General features: G+C 37.1%; 1 protein-coding gene and 1 pseudogene across 1 annotated transcript in view; both read left to right on the forward strand.

Annotated features, from left to right (window-relative positions):
• Window positions 1-18,927, forward strand: part of SMIM13 (small integral membrane protein 13) — a 46,531-nt gene that overhangs the window by 17,582 nt on the left and 10,022 nt on the right. The gene's annotated exons all lie outside the window — the stretch shown is intronic.
• LOC100617730 (chloride intracellular channel protein 1-like) lies at window positions 1,640-10,586 on the forward strand (annotated as a pseudogene).

The following is an 18,927-nucleotide window of genomic DNA, read 5'->3' on the forward strand; positions in this document are numbered from 1 at the left end:
ATTAAGGATTTTCCTAACATTAGACACTTTTCAACAATCACAAAGATCCCTCATACTCTCTGATCTCACAGTTTCTCAGCTTCATAAAATTCTATTATCTTCTCCACCCCCTCAGCCATCTGCAGGCATGAGGACACTTTGGATCTCACTGTTATTCACATGTTCAGCTTCATTCATCAGAAATTGACATTACTCTATCTGACAATAATTTCCTATTCCATCTCTCCCTAAGCAACCTTCATTCCAGTACCAGACCTTCATGATCAGAACCTTTGTTCTGATTTCAAAACCGTGTGTGTCTGGGTATGCCTCTTTCTGTATGTTTCTCTTTGTTCTCTAGATAAATCTCTGTGCCTTTCTATCTGTCTCAGAGGATCTGTGTGTGCCTCTGTCTGTCTGTCAAGATTCATATGTGTCTTTGCATGTGTGTGTCTATATCTATGAATATCTATCTTTGTGGGTCTCTGACTCCCTATGCTTCTCTCTGAGCACATTTGTACCTTTGTCTCTCCTCAGCTTTACTTTCTCCCTGACTTCAATTCTTTCCCTATTGATTTCAAATATGGCCAGATTTTCACAAGCCTTAAAATTCACTAGTCAAGAATATCTTATTCCACTATCTTCCTATCTCTCCTTGCTTTCTTAGCTATCCTCTTAGAAAAAAAAAAGTTGTCTAAACCGTACTTCATACAAGGCACTTCATTTCATGCTTTTTAGTTTTTGTACGAGCTATTCCCCATGCTCATAATGTTATTGCTTCCTCACCTTCCTCATTCAAGATAACCTCAGGAATCTCTATCTACATGCAGCCTTTCTTGATTCTGATTGCTAGTGCCCTGCCTCCCCAACTACCTTCACTATTTTGTAATTTTTTGTTGTTCATCATATTTCTTATATTTGTACTTTTGGTCTTCACCATAAGGATGTAAGCCCCATGACAGAAGAGATCATTTCATTCTTTGTATCTATCCTGCCCATCACCATGCTTGGCACATAGTAGATACTTAAATGATTGTTGATTGAAGGATTAAAATTAAAAGCTCAGTTTAATTGAAAAATAAATTGTTCAGAGTAGTTTAGTCCTTAAGAATTCCATTTGATCATAGTTGTATAATATAATGTGAAGGTGAAGAGACAGGTTGAAGAAATTATTCCAAACTTAGAAACACACAGGAAGGAGTTTTGATATACAGCTTATTCTACTAAAGCACGGAACTGGGTATAGTAAGTTCGTAGTTTCATCTTTCACTGATTTTATTACGAGAACCCTCAAAGAAATCTTACTTTTTTTGTTTAAAAATTTATGGCCTAGCCAAGCTGATATGGATTTGTATCTTAAGACCTTTTTTCTACAGGAGACAAACTAGACTCTAGACATAGCTGTTTTAAACATTACTTTAATGGTAGCAGAACTGAAAAGGTCTTAGATTTGACTTGTTAAATGGCCCAGTGGTATAGAGTCTTAAGACTCTAAAATTATAGAGATTGTGGAGTTAAGATGGTGTAGTGTTAGGAAGCTGGGCAGTGAGCTCCCCTCTACAAACTCCTGCAAACAGATGCAGACGGTTCACCAGATTATAACATAAGGAAATGTTAAAAAAAAAATCAGTGTTTCATTTGTTGCTTAGCTTGGCATAAGATGAAAGACACAGAAATCTGTAGACATTGGGGAATGGAAACAGTAGAGAAGCACCCCAGCACTCGGGGAGAAGCCATGCACCAGGAGGAGAGGTAGTTCCAGATCAATGTTGGAGGCAGTCCCAGTCCCATACTATTTCACAGATATGAACTGACAGCTTTGTTGCCTACTAACTCAAATTCAGGTCACAAATCCAAAGAGAAGTGGGAAGGGAAATAGGAGAGATCTTGAGCCAGTGTAGTGATAGAAGAGGAAGTTCAGAAGCCAGGAGCAACAGTGGTATAGCTTACACCCTACACATAGAGCAGGGTTTCACACCAACGCAAGAATTCCAGACCAAAGAAAAATCTACTTTGCCACTTTGAATCAATAAAGCTTCCTAGCTGTCTGATAGGACAGTGTTCTGTAGCAATCTTCCTTTCCCCAGACTAACTTTACTCTGATCACTCAGAGCACTGAAAGCTTTTAAATCCCCAGCCTATTCCTGAGATCTTGGATGATGCCCCAAGAAGAAAGCAATAAGAACAGCTGAGACTTTGTCTAGACATTTAGCAGAGCCCAGATGTAATATTAAGGCCAAGGGAAAGAGAATTCAAAACTTGGTGGAAAAGGTAGAAAACCTTATCCAGGCAACAGTCTCTTAATATTAGAAGGGGCCAAATAGAAGCCAGTAACTTTATGAGGCAATGAGAAATGTTGAAGTCTAAAGTGTAAAGATGAGATTGCAACATAAAAGATATTTGGAAGAAAAAACAAGAGTTGGAATTTGGTGAACTGCCAATCAACCAGGTGGAGACAAGATTCCAATAGAATCTTGGACAGGGGGCAGTTGGGAAGCCCAGCAGCTTGAACTGACTTCTTTTTTCCTCTGACTGTTGGAAGGAAGCGGGAAAACCAATTCCTCTCTTGGTTAATGATTACTTATCTGACTGAGTACTAAGAAGATTTGGAGCTTAGCTCTGAAGAATCTCTGTCAGCATTGCTATCAATATCTCCCCATAGAGAAAATAACCTTATTTCTCAAATTGAACACATTGTGAAAATCTTCAATCAACAAGAAATCATAGGAAGTTAGGGAAACCTATTTTCCTCTTTACCTCCTCTACCTTAAAGAATAAAACGCCCTTAGTTAAAAGGATCTAAATTATGGAATTAGTTATTGGGGAAACCCTTCAAGCTTACCATTCCTGAGAAGAGCACTTGGATCAGTTGGGAAGGGGACAGAAAGTGGTGTGTGGGAAGGACTGTACGATCCAGCCTTTCCTTTAGCTAGCTTCCTTGTGTCCCTGTCCTATTACTATAAATCTCCTAATATTAGCATCTATTACAATTGGCACCCTGGGAAAAATCTTACCCGTCCCAGGCTGAGAGAAATACATTGAAGGGAAGAAGATGCTGTTACAAATCATATGTGGACTATTAGTATTGGCTGCTATCACCTGTTATTGGATGTATACCATTTTGTACAGTGCTATAACTGGCATAGTAATAGACACTATAGGGATAATAGAAAATACGACTGCTTTTATTACAACCATGCCATTTACTACCAACTCAGTGGTATGGCAGATTATAATTCAGATTTATGTATTTGCTGTGGCTGCAATTCAGACTATTACATATACAAGAAACCTCATAAAATTCATAACACCCAAAAAGTCAGCCCAGATTCTTGTGGTGGATACTAACCTTGGAACAAATGATTAGAAAAATGTGTGAAGAATATCTCCAGAAACAGGACAAGGACAGACTCAGGATGGAAGTGGGGAAAAGACAACAGGGCTGAAGGAAAAAGAAATTTAGGATAAGGACAAGAAATCCAAAGATAAGAATAATAAGGGGCTGAGGGAAAAGTCAAAGAAGACACAGACATGGAAAAGATCTTGACACTTAGAGATATAGCTAAGATTTCTGAATCTGCTGGTGTGGTCCATTCTAAGATATATAAACAATTTTCCACCCAGGAATTGGATGCCATAAAAAGGAGGTTTCCAAAATTTCTAAGTGAGCCTTACCATGCTTTAAAGGAGCTGAAAAGGGCCTTCAAAATATTTGAGCCCAATTTTCAAGATTGAAATTTTCTTTTGTCTGAATTATTTAACCCACATGAATACAGGCAATTCATAGAGAAGACCAGAAAAGACAGTTCCCTGACCAGTTGGCCCACAGAGGAGGAGGAAAGGGAGGATTTTGATTTTGCCAATCCCACCAGTCTAGCTTATTATCTGAGAAAGTTCAGGGAAGACCTTCTGCAAGCAATAAAATATTTTTGTTCCAAATGCTTGGAGCAAATTTGACAGATTAACCCAAGAAAAAGATGAACATCCTGCTGGCTTTATCGATACATTAGCTGAGTCAGATAAATAATCATTGACCAAGAGAGGAATTGGTTTTCCTGCTTCCTTCCAGCAGTCAAGAGGAAAAAAGAAGTCAGTTCAAGCTTCTGGGCTTCCCAACTGCCCCCTGTCCAAGATTCTATTGGAATTTTGTCTCCACCTGGTTGATTGGCAGTTTACCGAATTCCAACTTTCTTGCTTTTTCTTCCAAATCTCTTTTGTGTTGCAATCTCATCTTTACAAAAGATAGGGGGGAAATATAGGAGAAATTTAAGGTATCTATTTCATAGCAAAATAACTTATCTAGGAAGCAGATCAAGGGGAAAAATTTAGGAATCATTGAACTATCTGAATATTATAACAAAAAAAATTCCTAGGAACATTATAGCCAAAATACAGAACACCCCTGGTCAAAGAAAATAATATTACAAGCAGCCAGAAAGAAAGAATTCAAGTACCAGGGAGTCATTGCCCAGTAAGGATTATATACTTTTAGCAGCCATCACTATCATGAAAAGACTGGAATATTATATTCCAGAAGGCAAAGATGTAGGTTTATAGCAAAGTATAATGCCACAGGGAAAAATGGATCTTTACTGAAATAGATAACTTATAAGCATTCCTGATGAAAAGCCTAGAGCTCTGAAGAAACTTTGAAGTTCAAACATAGGAATGAAAAGGAAAAAAAGGTAATATAAATGAGCAATGATAAAAGTATGAACAAAGATGATAAACTGCTTATCTTCTAATATATTATACATGTGTTCCCTCTGAACCCTGTCATTATCAAGATTCACAGAGGAAATCCAAATAGATGAGACTGGACCTGGTTCTGTTTTGTCTTGATCATCTTAAGCCAAGAATGGAAAGGGGAAGAATAATGATGGAGGAAAGCGAAAGGAATGTTAAGGGAAATTATCTCAAATAATCAGTGTGACATCTATAGAAATAGGACAGAACAGTGTCTGCTAATGTGAAAGTTTCATCTGAACTGGTAAAAGAAAGGAAGAAATACATATATATTACACATACATACATATACAGAGTTGGATATAGAAATGAAGGAGAGAAAAGGGAGTAGAGGAAGAATTACAGGGTAGATTAAGGGAAGAGATTAATCCTAAAGCAAAACAAACTAACTAAAAATATACAAAAATATAGTTCTTTTTAAAATGGCAAAAATGAAAATTTGAGCAGGTGGTCCATAAATTGGAGAATGAACTAGTTATGGTATAGAATTATGATGAGTAGCAGCCACGGGTCAAGTTCTTTGTCGAGTTTCTTACCCATCCTAAGCCTTGATTTTCTGACAAACCTAAGCTTACCTCCTTTTTCCCCTCATGATTGGGTTCCTACTGCAGGAGAACAGAGAGAGTGCAGAAGTTGCATCCTGGAGGTCAGCTCCCATTTTTACTGTATGCACAGAAGTGCACATGGACACTACTAAGATTGAAGAGTTTCTGGAGGCGATGCTGAGCCTCTTCTAGGTACCTGAAGCTGGCAGTTAAGAACCCAGAATCCAACACAGCTAGCTTGGATGTCTTTGCCAAATTTCCTGCCTGTATCAAGAATTCAAACCGAGCGCTCAATGCCAACTTGGAAGCCCTAAAGGTTCTGGACAACTATCTGACATCACCACTTCCTAAGGAAATTGATGAAACAAGTGCAGAAGATGAGGGTGTCTCCCACAGAAGATTTCTGGATGGTGATGAACTCACATTGGCTGATTGCAACCTGCTGCCCAAGCTTCACATTGTACAGGTTGTATGTAAGAAATATTGGGGATTTTCTATCCCAGAAGAGTTCTGAGGGTTGCAAAGATACCTGCCTAATGTTTATGCTAGAGAAGAGTTTATCTCTACTTGTACAGATGCAGAGTAGATAGAGCTGGCCTATGAGCTAGTAGACAAAGCCCTAAAGTAGCCATGGACAGAGCTTCTTTCCTTCCTTACCCCTTCTACTGTTTTCACAAAAATGGCTTGACAGAATCACTACATGAAATTGGTTTAGAGATGGCTGCCTAATGAACATACTTCAAGATAGTCACTGGGCTGTGGATTTTGAAATAAAGTACAGAATGGCAGAAAAGATTGTTGGAGATAGGATGGGGAGGAAAATTAGTGGTATTTTTGTTTTGAAAGGGATAGGATGAAAATGTATTTCATTAATAAAACAAAATACATATAAAAAGAAATATGATAAACTTTTATGAGCATAATGACCAACCAAAGTTCCAGAAGACTAATGATACAATATACTACCCAACTCCTGATAGATGAAGGATATAGAATGTAGATTTTTTTTTATATGACCAATGTGGAAATTATTTTAATTGACTTATACATGTTTATAATGGATTTTGTTTTTCTTATGTTCTCAATTTGGGAGGGGGAGGAGAAGTTAGAGTGGGAGAATGAAAAAAGAATCTTGGTTTATTAAAATGAATAAAACATTTTTTAAAAATAGACCAAACTGTAAAGACTTTTCAGTGAGCAACTTTATAAAGGCTTGGGTCCCTTTACAGTAATGATCCTTTTTGTTTCAGTAATTTAAAGACTCAGTATTTGTCTAATTGAATTTAAATTTAATCTAACCCAAATGAAAATAAAATCAAATAGATGTTTAGGCTTGTCTTATACTTAATTAAAGATTTTGCCATTAAAATTGAGCTCTCCTCTTTAGCTCAAGATCCTTACTTTAACATTTTCTGTCCTGTATTTTTCCCTAGTCTTCAGTAAAGATGCCTTGCGGGGGCAGCTGGATAGCTCAGTGGATTGAGAGCTAGCCCTAGAGACGGGAGGTCCTAGGTTCAAATCTGGCCTCAGACACTTCCCAGCCGTGTGACCCTGGGCAAGTCACTTGACCCCCATTGCCTAGCCCTTACCACTCTTCTGCCTTGGAGCCAATACACAGTATTGACTCCAAGACGGAAGGTAAGGGTTTAAAAAAAAAAAAGATGCCTTGCCAAAGTCTCTTCTACATGGTCACTTTATCCCCTCCCCTCCTACCTTCTCTTAATACATTGCATCCACACTCATCCTTTCAGTTCTGAAGTCTTCAAATTCTCCTTCTCTATTGCTTTCAAACACTCCCAAGTTATCCACCTCAGAATCTTTTTTCCTTCTTTTTCCTTTTGTATCTTATACATGAATCCTTTCAACTCCATTTAATGCCCTCCCTCAAAAACTGCTTGACATTTGAATATATTTTATTTGCTTTATATGTATATTTTATATCTTAAATAATTGTATTTATGTTATCTTCCCCATTAAAATGTAAATTCCTTGCAGTTAGATGTTTAATTGTATATATAGCAACAGAATATAATGCCTGGTCCATTAAAGGTACTTAATGAGTAATTGTCTAATATTAGTTTTTATTTTAATTTTTTCAGTTACATGTGGAAACAGTTTATTTTATTTTTTATTTTTTCTGTTACTTGTAGAAACACTTTTTGACAATTGTTTTGGTATTTTAAAATTCAGATTTTCTCTCTCCCCAGTCTGATATGTTATACCCATACTTTCATGTAATACATTTTTCCATATTGCTCCTGTAATGAGAGAAAACACATCACACATACAATAGAAATCTCATGAAGGAAACATAGTGAAAGATGACATGGTTTGATCTGCACGCAGATTCCAACAGTTCCTGTGGATAGCATTTTCATCATTGAGCCCTTTTTGGTTATCTTGGAGATTTCCTTTGCTGATAATGGTTCAGTCGTTCACAGTTGATCATCATATAATATTTGGGTTACATATGGTATATATTGTTCTCCTGGTTCTCCTCACTTCACTTTGCATCAGTTCATTTGAGTCTAGGTTTTTCTGAACTCATCGTTCTTTATGGCATAATAGTATTGCATTACAACCATATATCACAACTTGCTCATCAATTCCTGAAGTGATGGACAACCCTTCTTTGTCACTATAAAAATATAAAAATGCTAGAATATTTTGGTACAGATAGATAGATCCTTTCCCCTTATCTCTGATCTCTTTGGGATTCAGACACAGTAGTGATATTGCCAAGTCAAAAAGAAAAGTGTTATAGTTTTGAGGTCCTTGGAGCCTGGTTCCATTTATTTCTCTTCAGAATAGTTGAATCAGTTTATAGTTCCACCAACAGTATTATTAGTGCCCCAATTTTCCCACATTCCTCTCCAACACTGACCATTTTCCTTTTTGGTCAAGTTAGTTAATCTGATAGGTGTGATCTCAGAGTTGTTTTGTATTTCTCTAATCAGTAGTGATTTGAATTATCCATAACAAGTTCCTTTTTGACCATCTTTAATTAGCCTTAAAGTAACACCAGTGTCAAATTCACAATATAATCATTATAATATGACTATGAATAGTTTTAATTTCTTCCCTAAGAACTGCCTATTTATATCCTATGACTATTTTGCAGTTGGGGAATGCTTTGTATTCTTACACATTTGACTCAGTTCTCTATATTATTTGAGAAATGAGGTTTTTGTCAGAATTATGCTTGCTTTAAATTTTTCCCAGTTTTGTTGTTTCCCTTCTAATTTTGGTCACATTGATTTTATTTGTACAAAACCATTTTGACTACATGTAATCAAAATTATCTATTTTGTTTTTTGTAATGTTCTCTGTATCTTGTTTGATCATAAATTCTTCCTTTATCCATAACTCTTACAGGTAAAGTTTTCCATGTTCCGCTAATTTGTTTATGGTGTCACTCTTTATTTCTCAATCAAGTGTTCTGTCAACTTGGAAAAACACTAAAGTAGTTAGCAAAACCAAGTTTTTAATCAGGAAAGAGACAGGTCCTTAAATAATTGGCCACCACACAGAGTCGAACCCTGGGATCTCTGGGGACAGTGTCTCTGAGAGGATCACTGTGCTAGATGATTCTCTAAAGAATAATAGAATATAGGGATTTTATATCTTTTGGGGAATTAAGCATAGCAAACATACACTGACAGATTGTAAAGAGGCTTGGGAAAGAGGCTATAGCCTGAGACTGGGGTATCAGGGAGTGGTCTACTACAGTAGATACAAAAAAGATGTTTCCTGCACAGGTCGGACTTCTTGGGAATGGGTCTCTGATACAATGAGGGGAAATTTCTAGGACAAAAAGGGTACTTAACATTTGATTGTGTCTACTAGTCCCATCTAAACTGGAATCATTAAGTACTTTAAGGTTTATTTTTCAGTCTAAAACAAAGTCAGTCTGGGACTTCCCTTAAGGTAAGTTCCCAAGGGAGGGGGCAAACTTGGGGTTTCCATATTTCAAGTTAATAGTTCATTTTGATTTGTGTGAGATGTTGGCCCATGCCTGATCTCTGTTATATGTGTTTCCTATTTATCCTAGCAGTTTTTGTTAAATAGTGAATTCTTTCTCCTAAAGCTTGGATCTTTGGGTTTTTCAAACTCCAAGTTGCTATGGACATTTAACATTCATGTGTTGATTAATTAATCAATCTACCACTCTATTTCTTAGCCAGTACTAGATTGTTTTAGAGATTACCACTTTATAGTATAGTTTGCTATCTCCCAAGTCACCCTCCTTTTTGTCCACTTCTCCCACTCCCATACTCCCTTATTCTCCTTAACCTCCTACCTCCTTCTTGTAAGGTAGGTTTTGATAGCTGATTATGGGCGTTATTCTCATTTTGAGTTAGTTCCAATAAGAGTAAAGTCTCAATAGTCACCTCTCCCTCACATCTTTGCCTCTACTCTTTTTGCCACTGATGTGCCTCTAAATGAAAGGTAGTTTACCCCTTTCTTGCTTTCCTTTTTTCTTTGTTCGTGTTCCTCTTTCCCACCCCCCTTTTTTATATTAGCTCATCTTATTTAACTTCTTTTTCCAAGTATCATAGCTATCTTAATTATTTTAGTTATCACCTTTCTAGGTAGTAATGCACTCATTTCAACCTTATCAAAACCCTTAAATTTTCACTTTACCTTTTTATGCTTGAGTTTTGAATTTGCTCTAGAATTTTCTTTTTGGCTTTATTTTTTGGTCAAGAAAGGGAAATTCCTTTATTTCATTAAACATCAATTTCCCCCCCTAGAGGATTATGCTTAGTTTTCCTGTATATGTAATTCTAAATTACAGACCTAGATCCTTTGCCTTTCAGAATATCATATTCCCTGCCTTCCAGGTCTTTAATGTAGAAGCTGCTAGGTTCTATGTAATCCTTTTGTGGCTCTCCAATATTTGCATTGCTTCCTTCTGGCAGCTTGTACTTTTTTCCTTCCGTTGGGAATTGTGGGATTTGGCTACAATATTTTGGTGTCTCGGGAAGTAAGCCAATGGATTCTCTCGATTTCTTTTTTTCCCTCTTGTTTGAGCATATCAGGGCAGTTTTCCTTGATGATTCCATGTAATATAGTGTCCAAGCTATTTTTTCTGACTGTGGCTTCCTAGTATTCCAATGATTCTTTTCTCCTGGATCTATTTCCACGCCCTTCCTATTTTCCTGATATTTTATAGTTTCATTAACTTCTGTTTGTCCAGTTCTGATTTTCAGAGAATTATTTTCTTCCTTGGGTTTTTGTGTTTCTTTTTACATTTGGCCAATTCTACTCTTTAAAGAATTGTTTTCTTCATTGCTCTTCCTTCCTTCCTTCCTTCCTTCCTTCCTTCCTTCCTTCCTTCCTTCCTTCCTTCCTTCCTTCCTTCCTTCCTTCCTTCCTTCCTTCCTTCCTTCCTTTCTTTTCTTTCTTTTTCTTTCTCTTTTTCTCTTTCCCTTCCTTCCTTCCTTCCTTCCTTCCTTCCTTCCTTCCTTCCTTCCTTCCTTCCTTCCTTCCTTCCTTCCTTCCTTCCTTCCTTCCTTCCTTCCTTCCTTCCCTTTCTTTCTTTCTTTCTTTCTTTCTTTCTTTCTTTCTTTCTTTCTTTCTTTCTTTCTTTCTTTCTTTCTTTCTTTCTTTCTTTCTTTCTTTCTTTCTTCCATTCTTTCTTTCTTCCATTCTTTCTTTTTCTCCATTTCCATTTAGTCCATTTATTTCCTTAAGGAAATGTTCATCCAAATGATGGACACCATTTCAGTTTCAAATTCTTTGCCACTACAAAAAGAGCTGCTAAAAATATGTTGGTTCAAGGTAGGTCCTTTGGTGGTGGTATTAGTTTTTGACTCGGATTCGTTAAGACTATTAAACACTTTAAAACAAATATCACAGAGCAGCTAGGTAATGCAGTGGGTAGAGTGCCAAGTCTGGAGTCAGGAGGACCTGGATTCAAATGTGACCACATCAGCTATGTGATCCTGGGCAAGTCACTTAATACCAAATGCCTAACCCTTGCCACTCTAATTCTATGGCAGTATTAGATTTGATACTAATAAAGAAAGTAAGAATTTTAAAAACAAAGCAAACCCCCCCAAAAATCTGTCTTCTCATATTATCATTGCTTATTTATAGCTATTTACCTTGTACCATTAATATCTTCACTAAAGCTCTACTCTTGCTTTCTCATGATGTGAGCCTTTTCTAGCGAATCTAGCAGGCTGGAAATGCATTAAATATATGATTCTTGTTTTCCAAGAGCCAATCTTGGTAAATCGCTTGTTTATCACTAGATTTGCCACAAAATGATGAAATTTTTGCCCATAGGAACTCTTAATAAGTTGAGCAAAGGGTATCACAGTTCCAAGTAACAGAAGGAAGCTATCTAATACTTCATTAAGATTCATTTATGTTATCAAAGTGAGAAACTTATGTTCTGTGAAAAAAAAAGAAAGGAATTAAAGTGCATGGTTGAAATTATGGGATTTCTAGATTGTAATTAGCTTCATGGTCCAAAGTTAAAAATTTTAAATTCTATTCTCTTTTTTGTAATTTATAGTCTAAATCTGTTATGAAGATAGAAATTTACATAGAAATTTATTATATAGAGTTGGAAGATATTAACATAACATAGCTATGGCTATTTTAATTATTAGAAAGAACTGAAAGCAATGTTAGGATCGTGTGTCCAAACCCCTAATTTTATGAATAGGAAACTCATACCAATAGAAGTAATTATCCAAAGTCAATAAGTATTTATTAAATGCTTACTTCTTACCAAGAACTGATTTAGACACTATAGATACAAGTACAAAGAATGGAACACACTTTCATTACAAGTTTCATTTTAGTGAGGGAGATAAGTACATTTAAAAATATGGCATTAATGTAAAATTAGTAAATCCAAATATAGAAAGCAGTTAAATACAAGGAGGTTAGAAAGGGAGGGCACTGATAATGGGCAATCAATCAGGAAAGGCTTCATGTTTTGAAATACAGAATATTGCTGAGATTGCAAACCTGAGATGGAAATTTGGAAGAGAGTTATGGAAGTAGATAGGAATAGCAAGATTTCACAACTTGCCTTTGACAGAAATAGAAAAGTTTGGAAGAGGGGAGGGTTTAAGGATAAAGGCAAGTTTTGGAAATGCCGATTTTGAGATGTCTCTAGGACATTAATTTTTAACAGGCAGTAGGTAATTCAGGAATGAAGCTTAGGGGAGAGATGGCCTAGAAATAAAAATCTGGGAGTCATCTATATAAAGGTGATAAAGCCATTGTTACCAAAAAGTTCAATATAGAGGGGAAGGAGAACCATGGAGAACACCCACAATTTTTAGTATGATGTTGATAATGAGCCAACAAAGGATACTGAAGAGGCAGAGCAGAAGAGTGTCACAGAATCCAGTCAGAAAAGGGTGGATAGAAATGTCAGCTGTAGCAGATAGATCAAGAAGAGTGATGACCAAGAAGCCTATCAGATTTAGCAATTAAGAGATCACTGGTAACTGAATAATAGAGCAGTTTCAGTGGCATGATGATGTTGGAAACTGGACTGAAAAAGGAGTGAGAGGAGAGGTAATGGAGGAAGTGACTGTATAATGCGTTTTTCCTAAGAGTTTGGATTATAAAAGGAAGTCTTAGAGCTTGAGGGGGGTGTATGATAGAATCATAACAAAAGTATTTTTAAGTACCGGACTTGGGCATGGCAAATAGAAGGGACACCCCTTTGCTAGACACTGGGGAAAGGAGGACACAGTGGCAGATGGTACAGGTTTTGAGATGAAGAGAATGGGAAGGGCTCACTTTGATCTCAATTTTCTAAGTAAAAAGTCAAGCCCCCCAGATCAGTGTGGTATAAAGAGCAGAGGAGCAAGTGTGTAGTGCTTGATGAATGAAGAAAAGGTTGGAAATAAATGGTATAGTGGGAAATGTCTAGCCTTAGAATTAGGATGCCTGTGTTCAAGGCTCAATTACTGAGACTCAGTGCTAAATATGACATAGAGTTTTTACAATCTTAACTTTTGGGGTAGAAACCTAAATCAGATAGCAAATGTTTGAAGACTATGACATGGAGAAGAATCTCATGGGATGAGAAAGGTATGCAGCCCTGACCTTTTTGAACACACATACACCCCTTTGCTATAGGGCTAATGCTCTCCTGGGTTTTATGACACTGTGAAGTGGGAGATTGAGGATTCCATAAGGTAAACTACCTTACAGTTTTAATAATACTATACATCATATTGTGTGAGGCATATGGGGGTGTTCAGAGAAGACCTGTACCTCTGACATGAGGGTTTGCCAAGCCCTTTTTAAGGTTGTATCTTTACCTTTGATGTCTGCTTGCCACCCAACTCTCTTCTGTGGCTCCAAGAATCTGTCTCATGAGTGGTGACCATTCCCTGACAAACTCATCTCAACTAGGCAGACTAAAATAGGTTGAGGGTAATTGACAGGCCTCAAACCCACCAATTAGTTAGGGAAGGTTTCAACCCCAGGCACATGAAGACGTCCCCCAACAGAAGGGGCAGATGAAAGCAATTTGTTCCAAGGGCCATCGAAGTTGGCAGAAGTGGGCTCTGTGCAGTGTTTTTAAAGCTTGATTAGACATCGGAGAAGTCAAGGTCATCCATTGCATCCCAAGCCATCACCAGTGTCTTGACTTTTTATCTTGTCACTGGATTTTGATGACTGGAAGATAAGATTGACCACTTGCACAGCTCTGCCTCACTTAAATTTAATTTATGCATGAATCAAAATGATGTCATTTTGGTCCTCTTCAAGTTAGGAAAGACAGCTAACTACCAAGGTGGATTCTTCCTTCTAAGTGCCCAAGACAATCTTCTCTGGGGATTCTTAGGCAAAAGAATTCCTATACATCTCATCTAGATGCTTTCTTAATCATGCCCTTAGGAACCTCATCATTAAGAGGTTCTTCTTGAAGAACCTCATCATCATCCAGCAAGATTGCATCACCCTCCACACTCACTTCTTATCAGTTCTCTTTGCCCCAAGACCCCTTTAATTGGAAGGAGGAAAAAAGAGCTCTTCTCAAATCCTCCATTTAAAGAATCCACCTTCTTTTCATTTCCCACCCAGCTGCATTCATTTGGATTTATCCCATTTTCCTATACTGAATACTTTTCCTTTTCTTAGCTCTGCTTTTTAGCTTCTTTGTGTGTGTTGTCTTTCCCCTTTAAATTGTAAGCTGGTTGAGGGCAGGGACTAAGCTATTAACAAATGTTTATGACTGGCTGATTATATAGCTAACTACACTATTTTAGGATCAGGATTCTTGATCGGGTGTCAACACAGCCAATGGTCCTTGATATATATGGGTTAAAAAGATATAAAAAAATGGATTAGAAAAGTGCAATGGATTGCTATAGGCAAAATGCTTTGAAAAATTTGAATAGGAAGTAATTCTATATTAAGCCATTGGTCCATAGAACTTTTAACAAACACGATGTTATCAAAATTCTGTGCTAGGTGTTTCTTCCCAGGCTTGATTGACAGAGCTGTTGTGTATGAGTTAATGGTGAGGTGAGGTGAGGTGAGGTGAGGTGCCTTTAGAGTTTTCTTTTTAAAAAATGTTTACCATCTGGCTTAGTATCCATTCTAAGACAGAAGAGTGGCCAGGGCTAGGCAGTTGGGATTAAGTGTTTTGCCCCAGGTCACACAGATCTCTGCTGATTCTCTGTGAATCACTAGACTAAGCCAGTCAGTGCAATGAATAGAATGCTGGACATGTGGGGGACAGCTGGGTGGTTCAGTGGATTGAGAGCCAGGCCTAGAGATGAGAGGTCGTAGGTTCAAATCTGGCCTCAGACACTTCCTAGCTGTGTGACCCTGGGCAAGTCACTTAATCCCCATTGCCTAACCCTTACCACTCTTCTGCCTTGGAACTAATACACAGTACTGACTCCAAGATGGAAGGTAAGGGTTAAAAAAAAAAAAGAATGCTGGACATGGAGCCACAAAGATTTGAGTTAAAATCTGGCTTTAGACACATTAGCTGTATGACCCTGAAAAAAGTCATATAATCTCTGCTCAGTTACTTTATCTGTAAGATGGCAATAGGACCTCTTATCTCCCAGGATTGTTGGAAGGATAAAGTGATATAATATTTATTTTTAAAATGACATTTTAATTTTATTCAATTAAAAAAATATTTTTCACATTTACATGATTTATTTTCTTCCCCTTCCCTCTTCTTTGCCCCCTCCCAGAGCTGATAAGCAATTCCACTGGGTTGTAAAAGTATTGTCACTTGCTACTTATTTCCACATTATTCATTTTTACCATAGAACTAAAACCCCAAATCATATATCCATATAAATAAGTAATAAGTCACAAGTTTTTCTTTTGTGTTTCTATTCCCATAGTTCTTTCTCTCAATATGGATAGCATTCTTTCTCATAAGTCCTTCAGGAATGTCCTGGATTATTTTATTGCTACTAGTAGTAAAGTCCATTACATTGGATAGTTCCACGGTGTTTCACTTTCAGTGTACAATGTTCTCTTGGTTCTGCTTATTTTCACTCTGCATCAGTTCTTGGAGGTCTTTCTAGTTCATATAGAAATCCTACAGTTCATCACTTCTTCAGCATAATAGTATTCCATTGCCATCAGATAACACAATTTGTTCAGCCATTCCCCAATCAAGGGACACTCACTAATTTTCCAATTTTTTGCCACCACAAAGAGTGCAGCTATGAATATTTTTGTACAAATATTTTTCATTATTATGAGATAATATTCATAAAGTGCTTTGCAAACTTGAAAGGACTGTGTTAATGCTTGCCTTTGGTTTAGACACTTTTTTTACTTATGAAATTTGGTTCTCTTTTAGTTGACATCTATGTTTGTTCTAATCTCTCTCTACTTGGTCCTTGATGATGCCTCCATAACATCCCTGGTTCCAAAGCATAAGTCTTCTTTGCATCTTCAAACTGACACTTTGCTTTAAAAGGATGGGGAACAGTTTCATATCAAGAAAGGAATTCCAGAGTACTGAGAAGGCATATATGATAAATGATGGGTAGGTTTATGGTGGTCTTCATGTCAGTACAGTAAATCTCTATAGCATATTTTATTTTCCACCATGGAAATCTGCCTCCAGAAATCTGATTTCCGTCCTTTGGAGAGAAGAAAATTACAGAACTCACCAGAGAGCTTTCTCTCATGATAGTTCATGACCGTAAATTATAGTTTTGTTCCATGGACCTTCCATTTCCTGAATTTATATGGAATGACTAGAGATTGCCCTTGCCTTATTAAAATCCTATAAGTCTGCCCAAATTTGTTATATTTGAAATTATTTCTCTTTGCTGGCATCTATTAGGGGGCTAAATTTTGGATGAATAAAAGTTTTGGTAATATAGATAGACTATACTTTTGTGGCCATTAGTTTAGTAGGGAGGATTTAAAAACAAAACATAAGCAAAGAATTGAGGCTATGATTCTGGATGACCAATCTAGATTGGAGTCTTAGTACAACAGAGGATAAATTGGTGTGACATTCTCCAATAGAGGACTTACCAAAACAGTAACATTTTGCCCTTTGCATATATGAGATAATGAATTATTTGCTGAACTCTAACAAAAATGTTTGCTTATTGTGGAGCAACATACCAGTAATATTTAATAGTACCTATATAAATCTTTTCTCCTATTTTGATGCCTTATCATGGCATCGTGTCCTGTGGATTCTGCTCATAGAATCAAAGTCCTATAGAGTTGGAATAAGATATGTTGGATCATCTGATAGAAAAATAAGCTATGGTCAGAGAGGCTCTCCTCCATGGGGGATTTTTTTGTAGCAGACAAAGATGTGAAAGAATTGTGATCTGAATTAGAAGATGGAGTACCCATACAAAAACCATGGAACTTTGACATGTAGAAGAATTATATGTCTTTAAATTACTGTGTAAATCATGTACAAGATGAAAGAAGGAAACTCCAGAAGCAGAGTAATTAGTTGAATATATTCTGTGATATGAGTTGATAATGGACAGTAAGAGGTAGTAATTGGAACAAGAGCTGCATACCCTGAAATCTTGCAATTCTCACTAGTTAGCACTGGTTAAACATCAGCTGCACAACCTTAGTTTCAGCATTAGTTAAGCATGAATTGCATATTGTTCAATTACCCTCTCTGTGTTGTGGATCTGTGATAGTATATACTGGGCATCAGTTTTGTGCTTAATCTTTTTATTAATTACTCATATTGTTCTTAGAAACAGTTACCTATAGCAGTCTTCCAGTGTCCTCTACCATGTTGACAAATGATGACAAGGTGGACAATGAGGGAATATGGAACTTCTGCACTGGGGACTCTGGCGTTCTAGAAGAATTCCCCAATCTTGTGCATGCTCCTTATTCCCTATAGTAACAAACACCCCAAATATATTTCCACCTGAGTTTATAATGAGAGATGCCAAGCTACTATTATGATAGGGATTTTGGTGAGGAATGAACAACAGGGAACATATAAAAAATTCAGATTTATTGGTTGGGAAGGGTAGGAAGGAACAGGGGTAAGTAGAAATTGTACAAGTTATCTTACAATATAATGTCTATAAACTATCTAAAACTATCTTATTAAGCTAAGCAGTAAATTTCCCAATATCCAAATCTCACACAAGGAGTCCAATCAAATGGGCCAGGATCTTTAGTTGGTTTGTATCTAAACTGGTCCATGAAGTCTTCAATTTTCTTTATTGAAGCTGCCAGCAGCCAGATTCAAAAGATTTCTCCCTCTTTAGCTGGTCTCAGGAGAAGCCAGAAACCTGTTTTTTCCAAGCCTCCAACTCAGATCCTTCAGAAGAGAAGTCTGTCCATTGGGGCATAGAATCTCCAGCCTTAGGCTCCCATGTGACTTGTAGTCACATGCTCCTGTCAATCACTCACTCTGACTTATGCACCACTCAGTTTGTTGTAAAGCATTCATTCTTTATCACACTACCAGATCTCAATAAATATGCAAAACCTAATCCACAGGGTGTAGAAGCTGCCACTCTACAGGGGAGCTGTTACTCCATACTATCAACTCTAGAGAGGCTACTCTATTAGCCCCTGGACTTGTCCATCAGCCCTAAGGTTACCTGATTAGTCACCAGACTATTCTACCAGCAGCTTTTAGGTTATTTATACCACCATAAACTACTACTTAAAATAAAATTCTTTTCTTACTTCTGGATTGAATGGAGTTTGAGTATCCCATTCTTGGGGCCAAGTTTTTGGAGAATATATTAGATTTGGACACTGGAGGAAGAGTGGATTTGAGGCCCAGGTTTTGATACTTACTGGCTCTGTGACCAAGTGGCAAATTATTTATTCTGGGTCTGTATCTTCATAGCTACCATATAGTCCTTTTAAGTTTTGTAATGTGTCTACATATTCACATGTGCACGCACACACACAAAAGTAATATCTATGTTATAAAATTACTGAGTCTCTCAGTAACCCTATGAAGTATGTGGTTCTATTCCCATTTAACAGATAACAAAACTTGGATCTGGAACTGGGGAGACCTGAGTTTGGAATCTGTTCCATTTACAGCTAGTGATTATGGGCTAGTATCCACCTAGTTGCCTATTTAAAACAGGGATTCTGGTAGTATACCACAGAACAGTATTATTAAGGACCATTTATTAGCCTTAAAGCACTATTGCTAATACTGATA

Source organism: Monodelphis domestica, chromosome 3 (assembly GCF_027887165.1).
Source record: "Monodelphis domestica isolate mMonDom1 chromosome 3, mMonDom1.pri, whole genome shotgun sequence".
NCBI classification, from domain to species: domain Eukaryota; kingdom Metazoa; phylum Chordata; class Mammalia; order Didelphimorphia; family Didelphidae; genus Monodelphis; species Monodelphis domestica.